General features: G+C 34.5%; 1 pseudogene; it reads right to left on the reverse strand.

The window, feature by feature from the left end:
* The window catches only part of LOC149241483 (3-hydroxy-3-methylglutaryl coenzyme A reductase 1-like), an 83714-nt pseudogene that overhangs the window by 46733 nt on the left and 9736 nt on the right, over positions 1-27245 (reverse strand).

A 27245-nucleotide genomic window follows, 5' to 3' on the forward strand; every position in this document is an offset into this window, starting at 1 on the left:
AAATCGATATGAGGAAGTTTGATGGCAAGGATCCTGCAACATGGATATTACAGATGGAGCAATTTTTCAATCTCAATAATGTGCAAAACACACAAAAGGTACGTATTGCAACTTTATATTTGGAACCAAATCAGTTTGTATGGTATCAATGGCTTTTCTCTCATAAACAAATTATCACTTGGGCAATTTTTACGGAAGAATTGACAGCACATTATGAGGATACAAAAAGCGTTCAATAATAGAGCACATTGAGGAGTTCCAAAAATTGAACATAAGGGTGAAAAATATTCCAAAGGAGCATAGGATTGATGTGTTCATAGGGACTTTAAAGGATAATATCCAACATGATGTTCACCTTTTGGAACCTAATTCATTAGAGAAGGCATTCAGGTTAGCAAGAAAAATGGAAAGCAAAATTATGGCAACTAGGAAGCATACCACTCACAACTATAAAGATGGAAGTGTGGTTGCCCCTAGCCTTACACAACCTATAAGGTTGACACCACAACAATTGGAAGAAAAAAGAGTAAAAGGGCTTTGTTATAGTTGTGATAGAAAATACACTAAAGGTCATAAGTGTGCTGAGAAGAAATTATTCTACATAGATTGTGAAGAGGAAGAAGAAAAGGAGAAAGAAAGGTCAAAAGAAGAGGATATACTCCTGGAACAAAGCCTAGATAAAGAAGAAATGAATCCGACCATATCTTGTAATGCATTGGTTGGAATTACCACTCCTCAAACCATCAAGATAGAAGGACAAATCAAGAAGAAAAAGGTAATAGTGTTGATTGATTCAGGAAGTACCCATAATTTTATTCATTGTAAGATAGCAAAAGAATTGAATTACTTCCTATATCCAGCACCAGAGGGTCAAGTGATGGTTGCAAATGGAGGAACGATAAATTGCTCTGGAAAGTTCCATAATATCAAGCTATCCATGGGAGAATATGTATTGACTAGCCCAATGCTTTCCATTCCAATGGGAGGTGTTGATGTTGTACTAGGACTCCAATGGCTACAATCCTTGGGTACAATAGCTTTTAATTTTCAAGAACTTTTCATGAAATTTTCTGTGGAAGGAAAGGAAGTTGAATTAAGGGGTATTGCAGGGAAAGCGGGAAAGATAAAGATAATCAGCTCTAACAGTATGACAAAGCTTCTAAAAAAGGAACAAAGGTGTAATTGCACAATTATGTTCACTAGATGTTTCCACATCAAAATCATCTATTTCTCCAGATCTCCAAAAAGTCTTGGACAATCATTCCAAGGTATTTGAGACTCCCAAAGGTCTCCCACCTATTCGTGATCATGATCATGCTATTCATCTGATTCTAGGAAGTGTTCCTCCAAACATCAGGCCGTACAGAAATCCCTATGTCCAAAAGAGTGAAATTGAACATATGGTTGCAGAAATGCTAGAGGCGAGTATAATTCAACGTAGTCAAAGTTCTTTCTATACTCTAGTAGTATTGGTGCACAAGAAAGATGGATCATGGCACATGTGTCTGGATTATAGGGAGCTCAACAAGCTCACTATTAAAGATAAGTTTCCCATTCCTGTCATTGATGAATTATTGGATGAATTGCATGGATCAATTTACTTCACCAAGTTGGGTCTTCGTTCAAGATATCATCAAATCAGAAAGAAGAATGAAGACATTCCGAAAACAACATTTAGAACTCATGAGGGTCATTATGAATTTTTGGTCATGCCTTTTGGCCTTACCAATGCACCTTCTACATTTCAAGATTTGATGAATTCCATTTTCAAACCCTTCCTTAGAAAATTTTTGTTAGTATTTTTTGATGATATACTAATCTACAGCAAGTCTTGGAAGGATCATGTTGAACATGTTGACAAGGTGCTACAACTATTGGAGGAGAAACAATTATATGCAAAAAGATCCAAATGTTTCTTTGGAGTACAAGAGGTGGAATATCTGGGTCATATTGTATCTCATGAAGGAGTTAAGGTAGACCCTAGCAAAATTAAAGCCATTAAGGAATGGAAAATCCCCACATCCATAAAGCAGTTGCGAGGATTTCTCGAGTTGACAGTGTATTATCACAAGTTTGTTAAAAATTATGGGAGAATAGCAGCACCTCTAACAACATTATTAAATAAAGATGCATTTTCATGGACTCTAGAAGCAAAAAGGGCCTTTGAACATCTTAAAGAGGCAATGTGCCAAGCACCGGTCTTAGCTACACCGGACTTCACAAAAACCTTTATTGTGGAATGTGATGCTTCAGGAAATGGAATTGGTGCCATTTTAATGCAAGATGAAAGACCCATTGCTTTTGAAAGTCGTCCAATCAAGGGAAAGTTTTTACACAAAGCCATTTGTGAGAAGGAAATGTTGGCAATACTACATGCACTTAAGAAATGGCGACCCTACCTAATGGGAAGACACTTCAAGGTAAAAATAGATCATGATAGCCTTAAATACTTTTTAGAACAAAGATTATCCTCTGAAGAGCAACAAAAGTGGGTCACAAATATATTGGGTTATGACTTTGAAATCATCTACAAAAAAGGGAAGAAAAATGTGGTGGAAGATGCACTCTCAAGAAAGGATGAGGATGTGGAAGCATTGTTGTGTGCCATTTCTATTATCCAACCAGATTGGATAAATGAAGCAAGGGAGGAATGGAAGAATGGTGAAGAAGTGTGGGCACTTATTTGAAAGTTACAACAAGATTCTAGTACATCTGATACATTTAGCTAGCAAAATGATTTGTTATGGTACAAATATTGCTTAAACCTCTGTAAGAATTCCCAACTCAAACAAAAGATTCTTATGGAATTGCACACTTCTCCCTTAGGAGGGCACTCAGGGTTTTTAAAAACTTACCACAGGGTTAAGAAGGAATTTTTTTGGGATGGCCTTAAATCGGATATTCAAAAGTTTGTGGTGGAATGTTTGGTTTGCCAACAAAATAAAGTTGAAACAATTAAGACCCCAGGTCTATTACAACCTTTATCCATTCCAAACCAACATTGGGAGGAGGTTTCAATGGATTTTATCACAGGTTTACCCAAGTCTGAGGGAAAGAGTGTCATCATGGTGGTAGTTGACAGACTTACCAAGTATGCACACTTTTGTGCATTATCACATCTATTTAAAGCCAGTACAGTTTATACTGCATTTATGGAAACAATTCAAAAGCTACATGGAAACCCAAAGATTATTGTAAGTGACAGAGATCCCATTTTCACTAGAAATTTTTGGACAAAATTATTTTCTTGTCTTGGTACTCAGTTAGCTCATAGCTCATCTTATCATCCTTAATTTGATGGGGAAACTGAGATAGTAAACAAATGTTTGGAAGGATATCTTCGTTGCTTTGTATCTGATAAACAGACACAATGGGTCAAATGGTTGCCTCTGGCTGAATGGTGGTATAACACTTCCTTCCATACAACAACAAAAATGACCCCATTTATGGCACTTTATGGATATCAGCCACCATCCATCACATCATATTTAAGAGAAAATTCTAAGGTTCAAGTAGTGGAACATCACATCGAGCATCAACAACAAGTCCTCCAACTCTTAAAGGATAACCTCGTGTTGGCACAAAATAGAATGAAACAACAGGCAAATCAACATCGCAGAGAAAGAATTTTTGATGTAGGTGATTGGGTATTCCTATGGCTACAACCATATAAACAAATGTCACTCAAGCAAGCTAAGAAGGATAATAAATTATCACCAAAGTATTATGGTCCATACAAGGTGTTGCAAAAGATTGGTACTATGGCATACAAATTGGAGCTTCCTGCAGCTTCTCGAGCGCACCCAGTTTTCCATGTTTCATGTTTAAAGAAGGTTATAGGCAACAAGCTCTCAATTCAAACAATATTGCCAGAACTTGACGAGGAAGGAAAAATTATATTGGAACCAGAAGCAGTCATAGAAACAAGAACTAGATAGCTACGAAATCGATCAATTTCGGAGCATCTCATCAAGTGGAAGAACTTATTCGTTGAATATTCCACATGGGAGGATGAGAATTTTATATAGAAGCATCCATAACTACTCAAGCATTGAGGAAAACACTTTTTTGAAGGAGAGGGGCATGTTAGGTCCCTATAATACTAGTGATTACTCCATTACTATTGTAGTTGTATCCCTTATTAATATTGTTGTGCCCCTATTGTAACCATATTGTTATTACTGTGCCCCATATATTCCCTCTATTGTTATTTTTGTTCCTTTATATTATTATTGTTAGGTCGGCTGGGTTATATTGTGACTCCTTAGACTCCTATATAGAGAAAGGAGGTATTGTCATTTGAATCATCAAAGAATCATTCATTTTTGTAATGTAAAGGAGGTTTCCCCCTCAAAGAGGCTGAATTCTAAGGCATTGATCTATCTTTTCTATCTTTTTGTGAGCTGGTTTCATAACATAGTGCCCTTAAAGATTAGGCCGAGTACTATTGTTGGACCCTTATGTATATTTCGATCGGTAGCACCTAACACTCATTTAAAGCCATAGTTCCCTCGACTCTCTGAAGATCGCCCATTATCTTATTTGCCAGATCAGATCCACCAATTGGGGTTCTATCGCCGCAGTACGATTTAGATTTAGTAGTTGGGGTTCTGTCATCACCGCAACAATCAGATCCACCAGTTGAGGTTCTACCACCACAGTACCATTCATATATAGTAGTTGGGGTTCTTTCGCCACCACAGTCCAACTCACATTCAGCCATTGTGGTTTCACAAGAAGATATGACCATCTACGTAGTGAGGCTTATGGCTCTTATAATCTGGGCCCGATTTTTGCAGGATATTGGGCAGGATCAAGTTTTTTGGAATTTGGCAACTACAGTATAGATCAACGGGGAGTAAAACTCCATTCAGAGTAAAAAAAAGGGTCCTTCCCGGGATGCTTACAAGAGACTTATCCCATAATATTCAGGATGATGAGCTGATCACAATGGTACCATTCACTTGTCAGCTTCAATTTTCGAGTGGTCCCAAATTTTTTCGAAGTGACATCCAATGAACGAGATCTGTGTGCATTAGAAACCAGAGCTCAAGTCATTTCCAATGAGAAGATCAAGTGCCTTGAAAGAAAGTTGGATTCTTTCGAGGATGTATGCAGCCAATTAAGTAATTCATTGCACAATTCAATATGAGCACGTTGAGGTTGCATCGAGAGGCACATGGTATTGATGAAAACCTTGAAGGAGAATCTAACCATCATATTCACTCCCATGGAAGTCACCAACATTCCCACCCTCAGCCACCCAAGATGGACATGCACAAATTTGGTGGCTTCAATCCGGCAGTATGGGTAGCACAAATGGAACAATATTTCATTTTGAATGATATCCATGATGATGCAACTAAACCACACATGGGATCCCTTTACTTAGACCAAGAGAGATGGCAATGGCGATAGTGGCATCGAAAATGCTATCCTAGGAACGTAACTTGGAAGGTGTTCTCAAAATCTCTTTGTGATCACTTTGACAAAGAATCTAATTTTTTGGGTTGTCTTACTAAGCTTCGAAAGACAGGCACATTAAAAGACTACATTTCAGCCTTTGAGACATTGTCCATTCACACAGAAGGTATAGGAGATGAATTCTAGTTGGAATGTTTTATAAGTGGTCTCAAAGAAGCCATCCAAGCACATGTCTGAATGAACCACCCACCTACATGGATAAACGCTTACACAAAGGCTATCGAAGTGGAACGTAATTTAGTTTTCCAGTATCCTCATCCAAATTTCATAGCCAAGGGATGACCCACCCAAGCTTAGGACCCTACCCAAACACTTAAGTTTCAAAGGGTGTCTCCAATAGAAATGGCTGAAAGAAGAAAACAAGGATTGTGCTACCACTGTGATGACAAATAATCCCCAGGGAATAAATGCATGGAACCAAAATTCTTTCAAATTAATGTTACTGATCACAAGTCATCTGAGGAAGCCCCACCCCTTGGGGGACTAGAGGGAAAAGTTGAGGAAACCCAGTAGGACAATGAGCTCACAACTACGCCAGAGGAACTAGTTATCTCACTACATACTTTGGCAGGAATTTCTAGGCCCCAAACTCTCAAAATCAAAGGATTTATTAAACATCACCCTATAGTAGTATTGATTGATAGTGACAACACTCATAACTTTATCCATCAGCGAGTCGCTGAAGTTGTTCATTTTTTTGTGAGGGAAGTCTCTAATTTCTAGGTCCCCAGTGCTGATGGGGGGACAATGAAATGTGAAGCCCATTGTGAAAATATTAAACTTCATATGGGAGACTACCACCTAAAGACCCACATGTTTGCGATTAACATGTGTGGTTGTGACATTGTCTTGGGTGCTGAATGGCTCCACACACTAGGCCAAATCACAATGGATTTCTAGGAGTTATATATGAGCTTTAAGCAGAATGACCACATGCATACCCTCCGTGGACTCCAGGAAGGTGCTCCTTCTATCATTAGCTCACATCGAAAGGAAAATCTATTGAAAAAGGGCCATCATGGAGTTATCTCTCAGTTTAATTCCATTCAGGCCATAGAAACCATTACTCTTCATATTCATCCTGAGATGCAACAGGTCTTAAACTGCCACCAACCTGTATTTGACAAACCTAAAGAGATTCCATCCTCTAGAGGGGAACATGATCATAGAATCACTTTGGTCCTAGGGTCCCAAACACCTAATGTGCACCCAAATCGATATCCTTTCGCCCAAATGAATGAAATTGAAAAATCATCAAGGAACTCCTTGAAGCAGGTGTTATTCGTCCTAGCATCAGTCCTAGCATAACATGTAATTACTTCTAGATATTCTATAAGATTCAACATATGCTCAGGGGTAGCATGGTCAATGTTCATATTCAACAGATCAAACATACAATATTCTTCTCTACAAAGGGAGAAGTAAGTCTTCATTAAGCATTGATCAACCTTTTCCCTTGATGTCAAAGGGGGAGAATAGCTTGGTGTTTGGATAAGAATGCTTGGAGAGAAGCTTTGCATGTCTATAGATGTGTTTACAATTATCTACAGGTAGTGGTGACCAAACACCAAAGTGGTTTCCATCAAGTCCAAAGGGGGGGATTTTTGGCATTATGACTAATGTGTTGTCCTTGATGGTAACCTACTTGATAAAGATGTCAACATGATGGTTATGTAGTGTAACAGAGAGAATGGAAAAAAGAATATCAGTTAAGAGACAGAAATATGATAAAGGTAAAGTTAGGAAAGTATACGTGGGTCCTGTTAAGATAAGTCGTGTACATACGTAGGTATGAAGAAGGGAATTTGTGTACATTTTCTACACTATGATATTATGAATACCAGGGGTCTTTACCATAGCATTGGACCATAGTAATGAACATAACAATGAATATTTGATCCTATCAAAGAATACCATCAGCATTACTAAGGGATTAACCTAAGGTATTGGTTAAGGCCTAAGTTATATAAGGATATGGAGATCAAAATTTTAGGGTGTGTATGTGATCGATTATTTATGAATAACTTGATTTGAAATAGGTGTGCACCGGGGAGCATGGAGATGGATCACATCTAATAGATCTGAAATGATCATATATTAGATAATATGTTTAGGGTTTGATATATCTATGATGTGTGTCTATAAGAGTTTGTATGCCAATATTTGGGTTTGATAGATGTTGAGTTGTGCAGTGATGGTATGATTCAATTTTTACAGATTTGTACACTAGTTTTCCATTGAGAAGTCATGTACATACATAGATCTTCTCCTAGCTAGTTGCATATATATTCTTCATTGTGGAAAAATATGTACGCAGGTGTGGTGATGATAAGCATGTACATACGCAGAAGTGATTTATAAAATTCGTGTATATCTGCTAGGGTTTTGTAGTATGAGTTGTTAATGATGTTTGATTAGTTTTGTTATGTTTGTTGTTGTCTGTCAATGATGTCTCTCATGATAATAAGTGTTTGAAATTTATGGTTGGGTTGAATTTTTTATGGAATGATATATTGACTAGAGATGATGCTACTATGTGATGATTTATACCTGGTTCAGTGATATGTCATGGGTTCACTATGTCACTCAATGATTGATTCAGTTTTAGAGTGATTTAGAACCGACTATTTAGTATTTTGAGATCAATACATAGGTCCTCTTAAGGAAAAGTGTGTACATACGCGGGTATGACTCATAACAGTAGCGTATATATTCTAACATATGGTTGATTAGTGTTTGCAACAACATCAGTTGGTTTATGTGATGAGTAACAGGTTTTGGCTTATTGATGAGTATCTGTGCATTGATATGATATACCATGGTTTAGTTTGATCTAGTTGTATCGATTGATTGAGATTCAGTGATTGCATTGATGATTCAGTTGGTTCAGTGATTGATCGATTTGATACATCATTTGGTTTTGAAATTGTTATTTGGTATTGGGCTTAAATGATGGTAGTGGGTCTAGTCTAAAAATATGATGAAAAGTGGCATACAGGTTTGATGTTTTGGGTTAGGTGGATCTAGTATGAAATATTATCAAACTTGGTCCACAAAGGTGATGAGGGTTGGAGCCTTCAGTGACGAAGAGAAATCCAAATCTTCCTTCTAGTGGTAGCTGGTAAATTTGATGAGGGGGTTGGAGCTCCCTTCTGGTGTGTGTAGGTAAATGAGATCAGGGGGTTCGATCTCCCTTTCAATGGGTGCTGGAGAATGAGGTAAGTTTGTATCCTTCTTCTAATGAGTACAGGCGAACTGGTATGAGTTTGCGCCAGTACATGATTGTAATACTTTTTCCTTTCTAATAAAATATGAACATTGAGACAATGTTAGTGGTGGTTTTCTCCCACATTGGGTTTCCACCTAAAAATCCCGGTGTCCTCATGTGTTGATGTGTTTCTTATGTGTGATAGTTATATATCTTATGTGTTGATGTGTTTCTTAATGGTTTATGTGTTTCTTATGTGATATATATCTATATATATATATATATATATATATATATATATATATATATATATATATATATATATATATATATATATATATATATATATATATATATAAAACTCGATATAAGTTGTTTTCCTTCATCATAGTTGCGTACATACGCTAGTTTACTTAATTCCAGTAGCATACAGAAATCTGAATAAGAAATTGAAAGGTTTAAGTGAGTTTTAAAATAATGATTCACCCCCCCTCTCAGTATTTTTCCCAACATCATCTTCCATTTCACTTATGGATTTTGAACAAGGGCCCATATTTCATTGGCATTTGTTACCTCATTTATTCTGACCTAGGAAACCTTTAGATGAGAGAAACCTATTACAATTTCTTCATACGATAAACAACGTAATAATGCAACAACTTTGAAGCATGAACAAATAAGAACCAAGAACCACTAGAAAAATTCAATAAGATTTAATTCACTTAAGATTTAAATAGATGATGATTTCACCATTACTCTAGTATGAATGCTTATGATTTCGATAGTACATTCCATTAAGATATGAAAAAGTATATCTTAATCATAGGATTAGGCCTTAATTGAGTGTTTAATATCCACTAATCTCTACTTTAGGAATTGAATATGTGCAAAGGGGTAACATAAGTGGAGGTGTATAAATGAGGGAATAAAATTTCTCCCACACATATCCCTCTTTCACAGATCCTACCAATATTCTAGAGAAAATACTAACAATGGAACCACTTACGCCTTCTTAATTTGTTTACGACCAATAAATACTACCAAACAATTGAACAATGTCTTCATTACACATCGATTTGTTGAATAAATGTTGAAAATACTATTTTATAATATCGATGGATATGACCTTCTTGATTTTTTTACAGGCAGTAACCGTCACATAATGTGTTAGAGTAAATTCTATTAAGAATTGGAACAATTTCCTAATTGTGTGTCGATTCATCGAATAAACGATTATGTTTACCAGGACAAAATATTTTGTTTGTACGATTAAACCTTAATTATTGATCCAAGTGGATCCCTAATGGTCCAAAAATCAAATTCTTCTGATTGTTTGAAACTAGTGTCAGAAAAAAGAGCTCTTCGCAAGCTTTCCAATGGCACAAATGATGCCTCAATTTTACTTTATATGAGGGAGTTATCTCCAGTGAAATTTTTTAGTCAAAGAGGCAAAGAGTCAAAGTCAAATTGGGTGGATGAGTCAATAGTCTGTATTACTGATGTTAGCAGGGTGATGTGGCAACCCAAGGGTGTGCCATTTGTCACCACCAATGCACACCACATGGCAGGAACAAATGATTGACACTTGGCAACATAACAGGTCTGACAGGTTGATGTGGCACTAGCATGGCAGACAATTGGAAGTTGACTAAGGCGACGTCATGGCCTAATAACATGGGGCCACATGGCCCAATAAAAGGGCACCATGTGGCACCCAGCTAATGTTCAAATGGGCTCAATCTGCCCACAAATTGATAGTGGATATTTATTAATCTAGTGGTTTCAAAATAGGCGGTGTTGAATGGATTGAACCGACAGTTACAGAATGTTTCAAAGATAGTTTAAATTTTTTGTTTTATGGTTCAGAAGAACTAACCCATCACATGGTTCCATCGGCCAAATAGGTGGTTAGGGTTGACAGGAGTCAAATCCACCGACGGTTACAACCACCCAACCCCAAACCAATTTGTTAAATTATTAATGGCAAACATGCTACATTTGGTTCATGAACAGTTATATAATATTAAATGGGTTGTGGTTATTCAAATGGTTATTCTACAAAAATTTAAACGATTGCAGACCACCAAGGTGGGTGGCCCCGCTAACCCATCACCAAACAAACAACTAACAACCAGAGTTTATGACTAACATATTGTTCGCAAACAATTTCAAATGTTATATATATCATATAAAATTATCCATGACAAGAAAAAGTCACAATTTAGCTATTGATTCAGTTGTTTAAAATTTTATCCAATGGTTATATAAATATAATCGGCCACCGATTGAAAATGTTAATCAGTGAATTTGTTCAATGAATCCACAACGGTGTTAAAAGTTAGCGTTGGCTAATGGTCAAACCAACCATTATATATAGTCGATGGTTAATGCCAAATGCGGTGATCATGTTAACAATGTTGGAATTGGTTTATTTGTTACTATATAAAAAGGGGAGCCATGGGGATTTTAACCCAAAACACACTACCATGTAGCATCCTAAACAGAGTGTGCCAGCCAACCCACCAAGTAGCGGGGTCATTAGAATATTTGTTGGCGAAGTGATATTTAATTAATGTCTTTTGCACAAAACAAAACCAATTTTATTGTATTTTACTATTATTTTAAAAGATATTGAAAATTTACTTTAAAAAAAACTTTATTTTGACATCAACAGTTTTTTATTTCAGGGTGTTTTTTCATGTTTATGTTTCCATTGAAAGGTGGACAAGAGTGGAGCTATGAGGCTAAGAGCCGAGGATGGAACAAAATAGTTCATAACCCAAACATCAGAATGGGGAACCATGACAGAAAATGGAACCCTAACATGCCTAGAACCAAGAGGGTGTAACCTTTCCTAGACATTTTTTTCAAGGCAGAAAATATTCTATTCAAAATATGTGAGAAATCTAAAAGATTCCCTGATGGGTTAGAATTGATAGTGGATGAATGTGGCCACGTTTATACTCATTTTAACCGTAATTTTGCAAGGATCGCAATGGTGCAATTAGTTTTTGCATTTGGGTAGTGGAATTCAAGGGTCATGGCCTAAACCCACCTTCATCATTAATTTTTAGCATGAAGTGGCCTTTCAGAAGTAGGTAATGTTTATAGTCAAAAGACTCAAGATGAAGAGATAGACCTATTGGTGTTGTGATTCTTGTCATTTGAGTAGTATAACTTTAATTCATTTCCATGAATGGAGGTATAATGGTGTATACACCATGTACTTGCCTTTCTTTTGTTGAGATGAATGAAGCAACCTCCTCACTATTGAAGTAGGGCTCAGAGAAATAGTCCACGCTAGACGAACTCCATTATCAAACATTTGTGTGCATTATCTTTATGGTCTCGTTTATTTTTCTTCTTATTTAAGTATTTTCACATATGGTTTTACATGCTGTTTCATGCAATTCGATTAACATCAACCGAAGAAAAGATCTTGGATAATGTTGGTATTACAAGAATGGTATCAGAGAAGTCTTCTTACTGATGTGAATTGACAATGTGAATGATAATCAAGATTGGACGTGCAACATGAAGAAGGAAATAGAGAAAGACAAAGTTTTCCATCAAGCCATCTACAAGATGATAGACATGGTAGACATATTGTTTGTAGATCATGAGAATAGATCTTCAAAACAAGTAAAGAAGAAAAAATCCAAAACAGAGGACAATGCTTTGGTAAACGAAGGAGAACCTCCATCTCCATCTTTAAGTGAATATTCTTCTTCTTCATCTTCTTCTCATCATTCAGATGAGGAGATCAACTAAAGAATTCAAGAAAAGAATGTTGAGTTGATAATACTTTTACAAGAAGTAGAAAAAGAGAAGCATCGATTGCAATGTCACTTACAAGCCAGAGAAGAGGCCTTGGGAAAGTTGACATGTAGAAAAGGATTATTGAAGTCATCATCACCCGGTTCAAAATTGGAAAATGAGGTAAACAGTGCTAGCTATTCTTTAGTTTCATGTTCTCATTATGATGATGATTTTGGTGCTTTTGAAAACCACACTATAAGCATTGGTTTCAAGTTAATGAAGAAGATAGAATATGACGGCAAGGACCTAGGAGTTAATGGCCAAGGTATTGTGAATCCCATATAAGTGGTGGAATTACCTCAATATGCAAGATTGGGCTATGTCAGAAAGGAAGAGACAGGAGAGTCCTAAAGCAAAAAGTTAGAGACAATGGAATATGTTGAGAGCATATCCACCTTCCAGTGAGAATTAAAAAGGAAGAGCTAGGGTGATCTCTCCTCATTAGACTTGTACTAGAGATAGTCATTCAATGAAGGTTATGTCGACAAGGAGTCATGACATAAAGATGCCTCTCCACATCAAGGGAGAAAGAAGGTCAAGAAAGTTTGGAGGAAGAATTACCATTGCATCCATTGCAACAAGAAAGGACACTAGAGAGCTACCGGTTAGAATCTCCATCGAGAGTTGTGTCCCAAGAAGCTCTATATAGAGTTGGGAGCATTTTTAAGCAATTTGGCATGACCACCATTGTAAATCACATGTTTTGAAATTGTTTGTAAAAGTGATGAGGTGTATAACATCACTTGTGAACGCAACATGGTGATATTTTAGCCTTTTAGTTGGATAGCAAGGGTATTGTTTCTAATGTAAACTTGACCATGGGTGTGTTATAAACTATTGGAAAGTATGGTTTTATTTGGGTCTTGTAAGTTGAACATGTATTTTCAACTATGGATTTGCATACGAATACAGGTGTCAGTTTCATCACTTCAGGCTTTGAAGTAAAAATGTGAAAGAGAAGAAAGTGTGGCCCTTTAGAGACAATTGTTATGTAAATCAAGATTGCAGTATTGTTTATACTTTTGGAGGACCAAAAGTCCTTTAGTGGGGAGAAATGATATAGGTGGATCCCTAATGGCCCAAAAATAAAAGTATACAGATGATTGTGAAACTAGCTTCAGATCGAAGAGCATGTCACAAGGTTTCTAATCGTGTAAACAATGCCTCAATCTAACTTCATATGATGGAGTTATGGCTAGTCAAAATTTTTGGTTAAATAGAAAAAAAATTAAACTCAAATAGGGTGGATGACTGAGCAATCCGTACTGCTAAAATCATCATGACATTAGTACTGATATCAACATGACATCAATAGGGTGACACAGAAGCCTGAGAGCATTCCATGTGTCACCTATTTTTGGAAATTTAGGGCGTCTAAATGGACCAATAAAATTTTTCCACGTGGCACTACTAGGGCATGCCACGTGGTAGGATCGTACAACTAACACTTTCCATCGTAACAAGCTTGACGGGTTGATGTGGACCTAGAATGGTGGACAAATGGTAGTTGACTAAGGTGGGTTTATGGCCCAATAGTATGGTGCCATGTGGCCAAATCAAAGGTCACCACATGGCACCCAACATACGATCGAATGGGCTCGGTCCACCCACGAATTAGTAGTGGATATTCTTTTATCCAACGGTTTCAAATCAGGTGGCGTTGAATAGTTAGAATTGGTAGTTACATAACATTGCAATGACAATTTAAATTTGTTATTCAATGGTTTTATGGAACGAACCCATCACACCGTTCCATCAAACAAACAAGAAGTTTAGGTAGGTGGAATTCGAAACCGATGATGGTTATAATTACCCAACCCCAAACTCAATTTGTTAAACTGTTAATGATGGGCATGCTACATTCATTTGGTTTACAAGTGGTTATATAATATTAAACGAGTCGTGGTTATTCAAATGGTTATTGGGCAGAAATTTGAATGATTGTGGACCACCAAGGTGGGTGGACCCGAAAACCCATCACTAACCAAAAAACTGATAACTGAAGTTTACGACCAGTAGACTATTCATGAACGGTTTCAAATGTTATATATAGCATATAACCATCATGGCAAACTTATCCACGACAACAAACAGTCATGGTTTATCTATCGAGCTGGTTGTTTAATTTTTTATCCAATGCTTATATATATATATATATATATATATATATAATCCAACCACTAATTACAAATGTTAATTGACAGAATTGTTCAACGAATCCATGATGGTGTTAAACGTTAATAACAGCTAATGGTCAAACAACCATTATATATAGCGGACGATTAGTGCCAAGTGCAGTGGGCATGTTAACAAATTTTGCGTAAATATATTTGTTACTATATAAAAATGGGAGCCATAGGGATTTTAACATTGAATGCATCACTAAGCAGCATTCTAAATGAAGCACGCAAGGAAACTAGCCATCTAGTGGAGTAATAATAATATCTGTCATCGGGGGTGATATTTAATCAATGTTCTTTTCATTGAATGAAGATTGCGACAGAGCTCTGAAGCCGAGGGCCAAGGATGGAACCAAGCAGTTCAGAACCCAGAGTTTAGAATGCAGAACCATGAAAGATGGTGTAACCTTGATGTGAGTAAAACCAGGAGGGTGGAACCTTGCCCAAGCACATTTTTCAAGAGAGAGAATATTCCATGCAAAATATGTGAGAAATCTAAAAATTCTCTAAGGGTATGAGATTGGAAGAATGTGGTCGAGTTTATACTCATTTTAACTAGCATTTCACAATCATTACAATGGGTAATCAATTTTTGCATCTCAGTAGAAGAATTCAAGGGTCATGGTAGAAACTTGCCTTCATCATTAATTACCATGAGACAACAATGCGCCTCTCAGAGGTAATTCATGTTTATAGTTAAAAGTCTTAAGAAGATGAGACACATATGTTGGTGCTATGATTATTGTCATTTAAACAGTCAAACTTCAATTCACTCTGAGGAATGGAGGTATAATGATGTATTCACTATGTATTTTCCCTTCTTTGGATGAGATGAATGAAGTGGCCTCCCCACTATTGAAGCAGGGCCCAAAGATGTAGTCCACACTAGATGAAATGCCCTATCAAACTTTATGTGCATTTTCTTTATGGTCTCATTTATGTTGCTTCATCTTTATGTATTTTCACATATGGTTTTACATGCTCTTTCATCCAATTCTGCTAACATCAATTGAAGAAAGGATCTTGGATAATGTTTTTATTAGAGGAATACTGAATCAATTATTATTTTAATATGTTATTAAGAACTTGAATGATGTCTTTATTATGTGTCGATTCACTGAATAAATGCCAAACCGAGTTACATTTACTGGTAACAAAGCTTCTATTAATTGTAAAATTAAGTCTTAATTTTTTTTATATCTGCTAATTCGTGTCGTAGGAAGATGATTGAATCTATGTAACAATTTTTCAAAATATTGCCACCAAATGGGGCAATGTGTGGAAGAAGTGTGTAGAGGGGGTCTACACATTGTTTCAAATTACTATCAAATGTTATTAAGCACTCAAACAATGTGTTGATTACACGTCGATTCATCATATAAACACCAAAAGGGTTATTTTATAATGTCGATGGATACGATCTTCTTGATATGTTTACAATCAGTAATCATTACACATTGTGTTAGAATATATGTTATTAAGCACTCGAACGACATCATGATTGTATATTGATTCATTGATTAGACATTAATAGTACGACTAAGCCTCAATTACTTTTTTAATAATGAGTGTAGAGTCATCTACACCATAGTTAATATCCATCACTCTAGGTTCCTACACCTCCATAAAAATTTATGTCTTAACACATTTTTTCCATATATTGCCACCCTGCACACTTGTCGTTTCTTGCACATTTGGTACTAAATGCTTTCAACAGTTTGTACACCAACTATTGTCATTCAAAATATTTCGTGCTATAATATTTAGTTAAAGTATGTGGATTAATGCTTTGATTGCAAGGATTAGCACTAATGTTTTTTATGGAAAACAAAACATTTATTTTTCTCGGTAATTCTTGATTTTAGTGGTATAAGGTGAGTTGTTTTAGCTATTGACATGTATGTGAAAAGATGTGGATAACATGTTTGTGTTTACCCTTTGTAACAATGGCGTCTTAATCGGATAAACACCTGCACTAATTCTTTAGTTAAATGACATAAAGTTTGCCATCTAATGGATTCTGTTAGGTTGTTCTCCTCACTAGTTCTAAACGATGCACTATGAATTTATGTGGAAAACAAATAACTAAGTCTCACATGGCTAGGGTATTGTGTTTCCATTTGTTACTTATTTTGTAAACATAAGCATGTTGTCGTGTTTTCTTGTTTTGGGTGATATTTCATTAGTTTGCACACGACAAGATGCCAATTTTCACATCATTTAACATACATTTTTTGAGTCTTTTCAACATTTATTGATTGAATCAACTCGTAATTAGTTGATCATTCCAATGTTCAATTATATTTACTTTAAATAATTGTGTAGTGATTATTAGTTGTAAACAAATTAAAAACCCACCCTTATACATTAATTGTCCACCCTTATTTTGCACCCGATATACATGTAACCCAAACTTTAATAAGCTAAAACCATCAATATTAATATGTAGTGTGCGGGAATGTATGCAGAGGTACAAAACATTGTCAAACAAAGTTTATGTTCCTTACTCAACATACACATTCTGCTACACAACATTTCTTCCTCACACACATTAATAGACATAGATGTGTCATTAGAAATGTTGATTTTGATTGTTTGGTACACTACCGATTCTTTAGTAAGCTACTTCTTTGCATAAGAATATGTGAATATTGTTATCATCGTATATGAGTAGTTAGAATAACATAGAAACTAGTTGATCTCCAATCACCTTCTGCACATGTGGGTTTGAAGATGATTGTAATATGTCCGAGTGTGTGGAGCCAAACAACATTGAAAGGATATGTGGAAGAGGAGTGCACCTGACAGAAACATTATTCCCCCGCTTCCACACCTCCATACACACAATGCTTAAATTTGCTAAATCGAATATTCACTAAAGAGTCCTATGCATCTTCTTGATTTATCTACAAGTAGTAAATGTTATTAAGAATTCAAATAATGTGTTAATTACAGTTCAATTCGCCAAATAAATGTTGAACTTGATATGTTTACAACCAATAATCACTATACAAAGCATCAAAATAAATGTTATTAAGCATTGAATAGATGTTAATAATATGACTAAGCCATAATTAATTTTCTAATACTGGGTGTGGAGCCCTCTACACCACAGTCAATATTCCACATTGCAGGTTCACGCACTACTCAATAAAAAAATCAATAAAAACACATAATGTACCACAACTTTTGTTATTTTGATTATTGAAACATTGTAGTTATATGTTTTATGTTTTTTAAGTTTGATAGATGTTATATGTTTAAGTTTTTTTTATTTTTAATTGTGTTAATTTCATCATGTGGAGTGTGGAGGTGCGCATGAAGATTTCATTGTGCTTCCTCCGCACTCCGCACAATGAAATCTTCCTCCACACCTCAGAGTGAAATAGATATATTAATTTTTCACGACTTAAATCTTTGCTTATGCACTTGCTTCATATATAATATTGTTGAGTGTCTTCCTTGACTGCATTTAATCCAATTTTTTATTTCTCTCTATCTTCAATCGTTCCAGGCAACTACTATAACAATTACAAAATCGGCATATCTCAAGGTTTAACTTTTATTGCACAGAGTGCAGAAATGCAGAGAAAGCTTTCATTATGAGCATTGTTGAAATGTAACTTGCAAAACAATTGTGAAAATGAAGTGTTCTCAAATACAACAAAATGTAGAACCTGCACGAAAAAAATAAATACTATACTGCTATACATATATCACCTTTATTTATATATAAAATGGAAGAGAGATTTAAATTTACTTAAATATTCTTAAAATAATGGACCCATATCTTTACCATTTCAACAAATAAAAATTTATTAATAAAATTTTAATAAAATAAAACTAATGTTTAGGTATCACGGACTTTATATCATTATAAGTTGATTGGTGGATTAAAATTCTATAAATCAATGATAATATTAAAAAATGCGAAAAATTGATTTTAAAATAATGGGGATGATGGAAAGATGTCTATATCAGGTTGAAATCCTTTTATATTTTGATGTGATGAATGGCTCATTATATTTTAACCTCGAAGAATGAAAATTGATAACATTTTGTAGCCAGTAAGGATATATATATATATAGATTGAGAAACATATTAATAATATATAATTGGGAAAATCCACACTAATAATATTTGTTTTTTTGGTTCAAAAGTAGATCATCGTCAAGATAAGCCAAGAAAACACACTAATCATATATGTTCTCTTTGTTGTCAAATCACTTGAAAGTAGATCCATCATTAAGATAGGCCGAGAAAATGAAATATCCTCGAAAAAGCTGGAAAACGGTATCCCCAGTACATTGGGGAAGACGGAACACTCATGTGGACAGTCAAAAGAAGAAAGCATTTCAACGAGTCTACAACTGCTTTTTTCCTGTGCTTGCTTTGCTTATAAGAATTTAAAACGAAAGCCGACACGAGGAAACAGGGCCCTCAAATTTTTTTTTGTCAAGGATGTGTAAATTTTAAAAAATGATAAATTTATTTTGTGATCCATCAGATTTTTTAACATGAGTGATTTGGTTAAGAGATTGATTTTTTTGGACTTAAGGAAATAGGTTAATTATAAGACACAGAGGTATCTTTGCAGGAGTGAAAGTCTGCGCTCTTATGAATCAATCTAGCGAGTGATGGTTGTCCTATATTTGGTTTGACAACTTAGTTATGATAGATTTTCCCACTTTGTCAATGTAAGTGTCAATTATGGATCCATCTTACCATATAAATTAAAATAACGATGATTCATATTTTAAAATTTAATGTTGAAATTTATACAAAATATAAATATTATTGAGCTGAAAAGTTGCAGCGTAGTGTGAGGCAATGTGTGAGTATGTTGTCTAAATAGAAAAACAATATTGATTATAATAAAAAAGAAAAAATATACTATGCATATTTAATTAATTGTCTGTATAACTTAATATAATTTCATATAATAAGTAAAAAAAATATGTGAGTAAGATTTTTAAATCTTTAATTCATTTTATATATATATATATATATATATATATATATATATATATATAGATATATATATAAAAGTTAGTAGAAAATATTTTAATGTTATATACAATAAAATATCCAATGAGTTATGAATAAAATAATTTAATATAAATTAATATTGATGTATACTTAAATATATATTACTAGTAAAAATCCAGGCAATACACATATTATGTAATCTCTATAACATTCAAAAATACAATTAAACAATAAAAAATTACATATTACTTCTTTGCATTTTAAAATAAATTTACACTTACAAAAATTTCATGCTTCTAGAATTATGTTAGATTTGTGCTTCATATAAATTTAAGTTGATTTATAAAAAATCAATATAAATTTATTTTAACTTTAAATCTACTAAATATTAAAAAAATCAAACATTTCTATATATAAATAATTCATAATTTTCACCTAAAAGAAACCCAAAATTCTCTTTACTTTGAGAAAAAACCAGAATTAAAATGACTCTATCATAATCTATAATATCATATAAGAAATTCAACATCACTTAAATTGATCTCTTTATTAAATTTAAAAATATTAACTGTTAATTTTATTATTTTTAAATATTTTTTTTACTTACAATTTTTTCATTCTTAAAATTAAATATTGTTTTGTTGGTACGGGATGAATTTTGTATGATTCGGCTTTATTGGCTCATGTACCGAATATCATATAAGAAATTCAACATCACTTAAATTGATCTCTTTATTAAATTTAAAAATATTAACGGTTAATTTTATTATTTTTTAAATATTTTTTTGCTTAAAATTTTTTCATTCTTAAAATTAAATCTTGTTTGTTGGTACAGGATGAATTTTGTTTGATTTGGTTTTATTGGCCCATGTACCAAATGGAGGACAGTCGATGACTTTGTTGTACTTATTAATTTATAAGTTACACTTATATACTATAAATTGTAAGAAGTTACACCTTAAATGTAGATATGGTAAATTGTAAAAGATGGTGGACGTTAATGACATTTAGCTCAAATTTTTAAAGTTATTGAAATTTATATTTTTATCATTTCAAGTCATAAAAATAATTTATTAATAAGTTTTTAAGAAAATATAATAATTTTTTTTAAAAAGTTTATAATAAAGTTATATAATTATCGTTCGGTTCGCTTAGTTTAATTATTGAATTTCGAAAAGTATGAATAAAATTTTAGATTTAAACAAAAATTTAGTTTAATTATTATTAGATTAAAGTGAAAGGCAATAAAAATATAATGAAAATTGACCTATTTTTCCAGAAAATTTCATATGCAATACATTGTACCATAAATGTGGACAAAATAGTATTCATGGTATGGATTTTCTTAAAACACTCCAATTTAAAGTGATTTGTATTTATATTTTTTTTGGGTAAAATTTGTAATTTATATCCTAATATATTTGTATATATAATGTAAGATTTTCCAAATTATTAAAATTTATTTTAAATTTGTGTTGCTTCTTTTTATAATTTTCTTAAAGAGAGAAGATAGTAATGTGATTAGTCATTTTATTTTTTAAATAAAAAATGTAATTTTCTTTATCATATTCAATCAAATTTTAAATTATTTAAATATATGATAAACATTTAAATTATAAAAATTTAATATAATTGTAATTAAATTATTTAAATATATGATAAACATTTAAATTATAAAAATTTAATATAATTGTAATAAATATGAAATATATGTATTAATTTTAATTTTAATAAATAAATAAATAAATTTACTTTTCATACTATGTAATTTTCTAAAAGTAATAAAATTTATTATCATAATCAACAATAATCATGCTATTTGAATTTTTTGGTTCATAAGTATATTATTATATTTATATAAAAAACTGATTTACAAAATCAACTACAATGTAACTACTATTTATATCAAAAGTTGTTAACAAAATCAACTACAATGTAACCGCTAAACAGTAAATACAATATTAAGATCTGTGGGGCAACAATGAATACCATACTAAGATCTATGGGGCACATAGTGATAAGGTGTACAGTAGGAATTTAGTTGTAAGTGGAAAACATAATGTTTGAGACGGTTGATAGTTTATCTATTTTTCACAAGGTTTTTAATATCAAAAAGTTTTTCCATGATTTAAAAGACTTTGTGGTGATTAAATTAAGTTCATGGATAGATGGATTTATTTTTTCAATACAGCAAAAATTAATGTTTTAAGTACTTTGACTTTAGAGGTGAGTAAAAATCATAACTTTACTTATTCTTCACTTGGTTTTGAATATCAAAAAGCTTTTCCATGATTTAAAAAAAAAGTCTTAATTAAAGTTTTAGATTTATTTATTTCCCAAAACATTCAATGAAATTAATGTTTTAAGTACTTTGACTAAAAAAGTTGTTACGTTTATATGGATTTTTCTTAAACTTTTAATGTTTCCATTAGTATGTTTCCACTATGCCAAAATTCAATTGTTTGAAGAAAATCCAGTAAGTGATTGACATATAGGCAACATTCACATGAAAGATACATATGCAATTAGAACTTTGATAACTGAAGTCACATTTGTCATTTTTATATTTTACAAAATGAGAATTTAAGAAATTTATTATATATAATAAACTTGACATAAAAAGCTAACATAAAAAGCTAAATTAAACTTGAAATATATTATCTCTTTATATATATATCTATATATATATATATATATATATATATATATATAGCTTATAACTATCATATAAAATTTATTTTTCCACTGAGAAATAGTAAAAATCTCTTAGAATGTTGATTGAATAAATTAACTATGCTTAAAAGTCATTGGATGCATGTGAATCTCTCACACATACGAGTCTCTCTCTTCCTACCTTCTTAAAATAAAACTTTTTCCGAAATGATTCTTGGCAAAATGCGGTGGTAAAAGGGTGGAATGCAAGAAAATCCACTAGATCAAATTTAAATTGTTATTCCCCATCACTTCATTTAAAATTATCAAACCTAAATATTCTATTGTCAATACATTTACTGCTTAGAACAAAAAGAGTCGAGTCATACCTATGTTGTCCAAATAATTGATGCTCTATACGGTACTTGATGCCATAATATCCAAATTTTAATGGAAAAGGAAGCTGCAATACCACAATTGCTCCTAAAAAAATTAATCATGTGACACAAGATAATAATGGTAACAATTGCTTTAAAAATGAGATCACAAACCATGAATACATGCAGGCGCGCAATCATCACAGTTAATTCAATAGCTTTAAAAACTAGATTACAAAAGATGAAGGAGTAGTCTACCTAGGTGGTAGAATGGCCCGTTTTCCATCACCGGCCAGAAAATCGTCCGGCGCCGGCCACCAGCAATCCCTCTGCCCTCCGCCACCCTCCCCTAGCTCCGCCACCCTCCTTCTCCACCACCCTCCCCTGGCAATCCTGACATTCCCTACCATTCCCTGACAAAAAATCTGATCGTAGCTGGAGGGCCTGACATCCCCTAATAGATCGGGGACGAGCTAGCATTGCAGCCGCAGAGTATTATTGCCGGTTCCAAATCAAATTGAGGAAATGGTCACCCGCGCGTTGCTCACTCACCTTCCTCTTCGACTCGACGCTTCCTGCTCTACATGTCCGCTCTGCAGCTCGCCACCCATGTACTCTTCGGTGAACCTGTTAGAATCCTCTGCTAAAACAATGGCATGCTTAGCATGAGGCCTATCAATGAGGCTTACTATATTCTTCAAGCATGCTATTAGATTTTTCAAGCTGTATCCTGCTTTCCCATGCCTCTGGCTCTCAGTCAAGTATCCCTCGGCTTGCAGGGTTTTGCTAGGGTTTAATTTCCATCATTGCATGAAATTTTCATGCCAAGCTATGAAAGGGGAGTGACAGAATCTTTGCATATACATAATGAATCTTTGCACCCAGAAATGAAATGAATAATGAACGAACTGTGGTGACTTTGTTGGGTTGGCGTATGCCTAGATCATAGGAATGGTGGCCATTGTTTTGGTTTCTTTGTTTGAACTTCTATTGTACTTGATATGGCTCTTAACCAGTTGGTTTGTAGCCAAAGCAGACATGAGAGACAGCTCTCCAGCCAAAACTGCTCCTCCCACAATTCTCGCCAACCTCTGAGCATTCGCCCCAGGAGATTCCACGTTAGCTCCTTTCACTCCAAGCATATTCAGGCAAGCAGCTTGTGAAGCCAACTGTGTTCCACCTCCTACTGTTCCCACCTGCAACAAAACCAAGCAAAGCAATTGCCAATTCACGTCACATTCTGCTTTATAACTACTCAAATCAAAACCCGAATGGAAATAGACCTCCGTTGATGCTTTTCTTCACTTACATTACCTGACCCAAAGAATGTATTAAAAACACATTAATGAGTGTAACTTTTCATACCTCAATACAAGGCATTGTGACCGAAACATGCAGATCCTTGCCACCGTTAGATGCCTCCATCATTGTAATGCAATGAGAGCTCTCAATGTTCTGGGTAGGATCTTGGCATATTGCAATAAACATAGCAGAGATGATATTGGATGCATGGGCATTGAAGCCCCCCATGGCACCAGCCAGTGCAGATCCAGTTAAGTTCTTGAGCATGTTCAATTCTAACAAAGCTGGAATGGTGGTTTTCAAGACCTTGCTAACAACTGCCTTAGTGATGACAACCTCACACACCACTGATTTCCCACGCCCTTCAATCCAGTTTACATTTGTCGGCTTTTTGTCCGCACAGAAATTACTTGATGATGGGCCAAAAACATTATATTAAACAAAACTTTCAACGACACAATGAAAAAAAAGGCGACCAAAGAATGCACAGTGATGCAAGAGTCCACAGAACTAGTGAAATTAGGATGATCCAAAACCCAAATTCCAATCAGAATTGTTAAGATTTGCATGGCCTAGAGAGACTCACCAGAAACACTGATAACATCCATATCAGGAAACTCTTTCTGAAGGAAATCTAAAACATTCTGCACACCCTTGGACACCATATTCATCCCCATGGCATCTCTAGTGGAACAACAAAACCTCATGTACAGATTCCTTCCTGCAATTGCGCACTTGATTCCTTGCAGCCTGGAAAATCTGTTGGTGTTGTTATTACATACACAAGAACATCACATCACTACTCACAAGATTGGTATACAACAATCTGATTCTCTTAAATGATTGATAGATTGATAATAGCATATCACAACATAGCATTAAGGGATTTTGGAGTGATAAAATTATTAGAGTGTGTATGCATGTGATCGAAAAGAACAAAAAATAATTTGTATCACCATACCTATTGAAGATGAGAGACAAGCTTTTGTAGTTATTGGGATGTTCCAAGTAAAACTTGAGTTGTGCAGCTCTCCTAGTAGTGGGGAATCGAACAACAGGAGCCCTGGTCATGCCATCTCTAAGAAGAACGCTTGTAGCACCCCCAGACATATGAATGGCCTTACAACCTCTGTTGGTGCTCGCCACCAGGCAACCCTCGGTGGTGGCCATGGGAACCATGATTTCAAAGCCATCAAGCAAAAGAGGCCCTGCAACACCCACAGGAATCTGCACATATCCAACAGGCAATTCACATCATTGCCCGAGGATGGATCCATAATCAAATCCATCCAAGGGCAACCCATCCAGACATCTGCCAGTTGTCATCTCCAAAGCCCTTCTTCTCATGGAAGCAACTCCCCTGCAGTCTCCCTAGAGGAAACTTTCATAGATAATTTCCTGTAGGTTGGAGCATATTAGAATTAACTTTAATACAGGTTAGATAATAACAGATTATTGATCTAGCACTTGCAGGAGATCAATATGTTTATAGCCTTAGAGACTTATCCGTTGGGTATTATTCCACCTTCTCACATGTTTTCAACTGTTTTGGTGTTCTTCCATTCCCTTATATGTTCCAGCCTGGTTTATCTAGGCTTCATCACGCTTGAAGCCACGCCTATGTAAGAGACTAGAACTGTGATGTAAGTAGTGTATAACATAGGATACAATTGCAACTTTTGCAAAAAGGGAAATTTGGAAGGTGCTTTTATGAGCAACATTGTAACAGCTGATCATAATCATCAAAAAATTGTGAGCAATATAAAGAATGCTCCTATAAAGAGAATTGTAACAACTAGACAATGATATCCAAAATTTCTAATTAATCAGTGCCTACCTCTCTCGCCACAATAAATACATTGCAAAATAAGCATGAAATTACATTTAAGTGCCCAGTTTTGCTGAGTCGGAATTAGATTTTCCGAAAAAAAAAAACATCTTTTGTAACTTGCAGGCATGTTAGTGCACTTTCAATCGTTAGGTGAAAATATGATCTTTGTCTTCAGTGTAGCTTGCACGACAGTTAATGGGCAATGGAATAACAAGATGTACCTTTGTTGTTCAATATGCCAATCCAGTCTTTGAGTTTTAGTTTTTGTGTTCGATGCAATTCTGAGTGCAACTTCTCTACGATCACCTCTATACAGGCCACTCAACCTAACTAATCTAGTCTAACAATCCTTCTCCATGAAATTCATAGAAGCACACAGAAATTGAAACTCTCTGCTATCAAATACTGGGAACAAAGAAACTGAATCAGTAAAGCTTCCAACCATTGAAACAGGGTAATGGGCAAAACAATTTTATAAGAAGCCTCAAGGGTTCAAAAATAAGAATGTTGGGAAATGATGATGTTGTACAGGATGGTATTTATGACACACCATAATACACTATAATTCTCCCCCCTTTAGTGTAATGGTACCTTTGTGAGGGGACTAATATACAGAAATGTTTGAGAATAATGAAGCAATATGTTCACTGTGATCTGAATTAATCTATTCACACATCCCAAAATAAGGGAATCTGTACTTACCATCAACAGACACACCAAAGAATGATGTGAATTAGTCGATGATTAGAATTCTTCCTATTCACACATCCAAAAATAAGGGAACTGCATACAATATTCACTTCCTTGAGTGAGGACAAACCAACACCGCAAACACAAGTGAAGTTCACTCCAAAATTGCACTGAAATGACTTGTGATTACATAATTATATACATGAAATGATCTCCTTGGATGAAGTTTTGACTAAGCTAACCTGTGATATAAAGGACTTATTTTCATGTTCTCTCTGTAGCTAGAGAGGTAGCGGATGTTCATTAACTACTCCTTTGGATTTGCAACATTACTAATTTGAGTCTGTGGCTGTAAAGTTAATGCATTTCTCTATTTTCTGCCTATGGCCTATTTATGAGATACAATTCTATGTGTATTCAAGTAATAATATCTAACCTCTGACCTCTGACCTCTGTTATATGTCTTGTACAAAGATCTTTGTCTTCAGTGTAGCTTGCACAACAATTAGTGGGCAATGGAATAACAAGATGTACCTTTGTTGCCAATCAGGTCTTTGAGTTTTAGCTTTTGTGTTCAATGCAATTCTAAGTGCAACTTCTCTACGATCACCTCTATACTCACCATTCTTCTAAAGGCATGTGAAGTTGGTGTTGTTTGTAGAAACTAGAAATGGCAATATCAAAGCCTCCATTCTAGATTGGTCCACTACTT

This window comes from Pinus tabuliformis, chromosome 8 (genome assembly GCF_031772625.1).
Source record: "Pinus tabuliformis cultivar Carrire ecotype Pingquan chromosome 8, CPIR1, whole genome shotgun sequence".
In the NCBI taxonomy this organism is placed as follows: Eukaryota; Viridiplantae; Streptophyta; class Pinopsida; order Pinales; family Pinaceae; genus Pinus; species Pinus tabuliformis.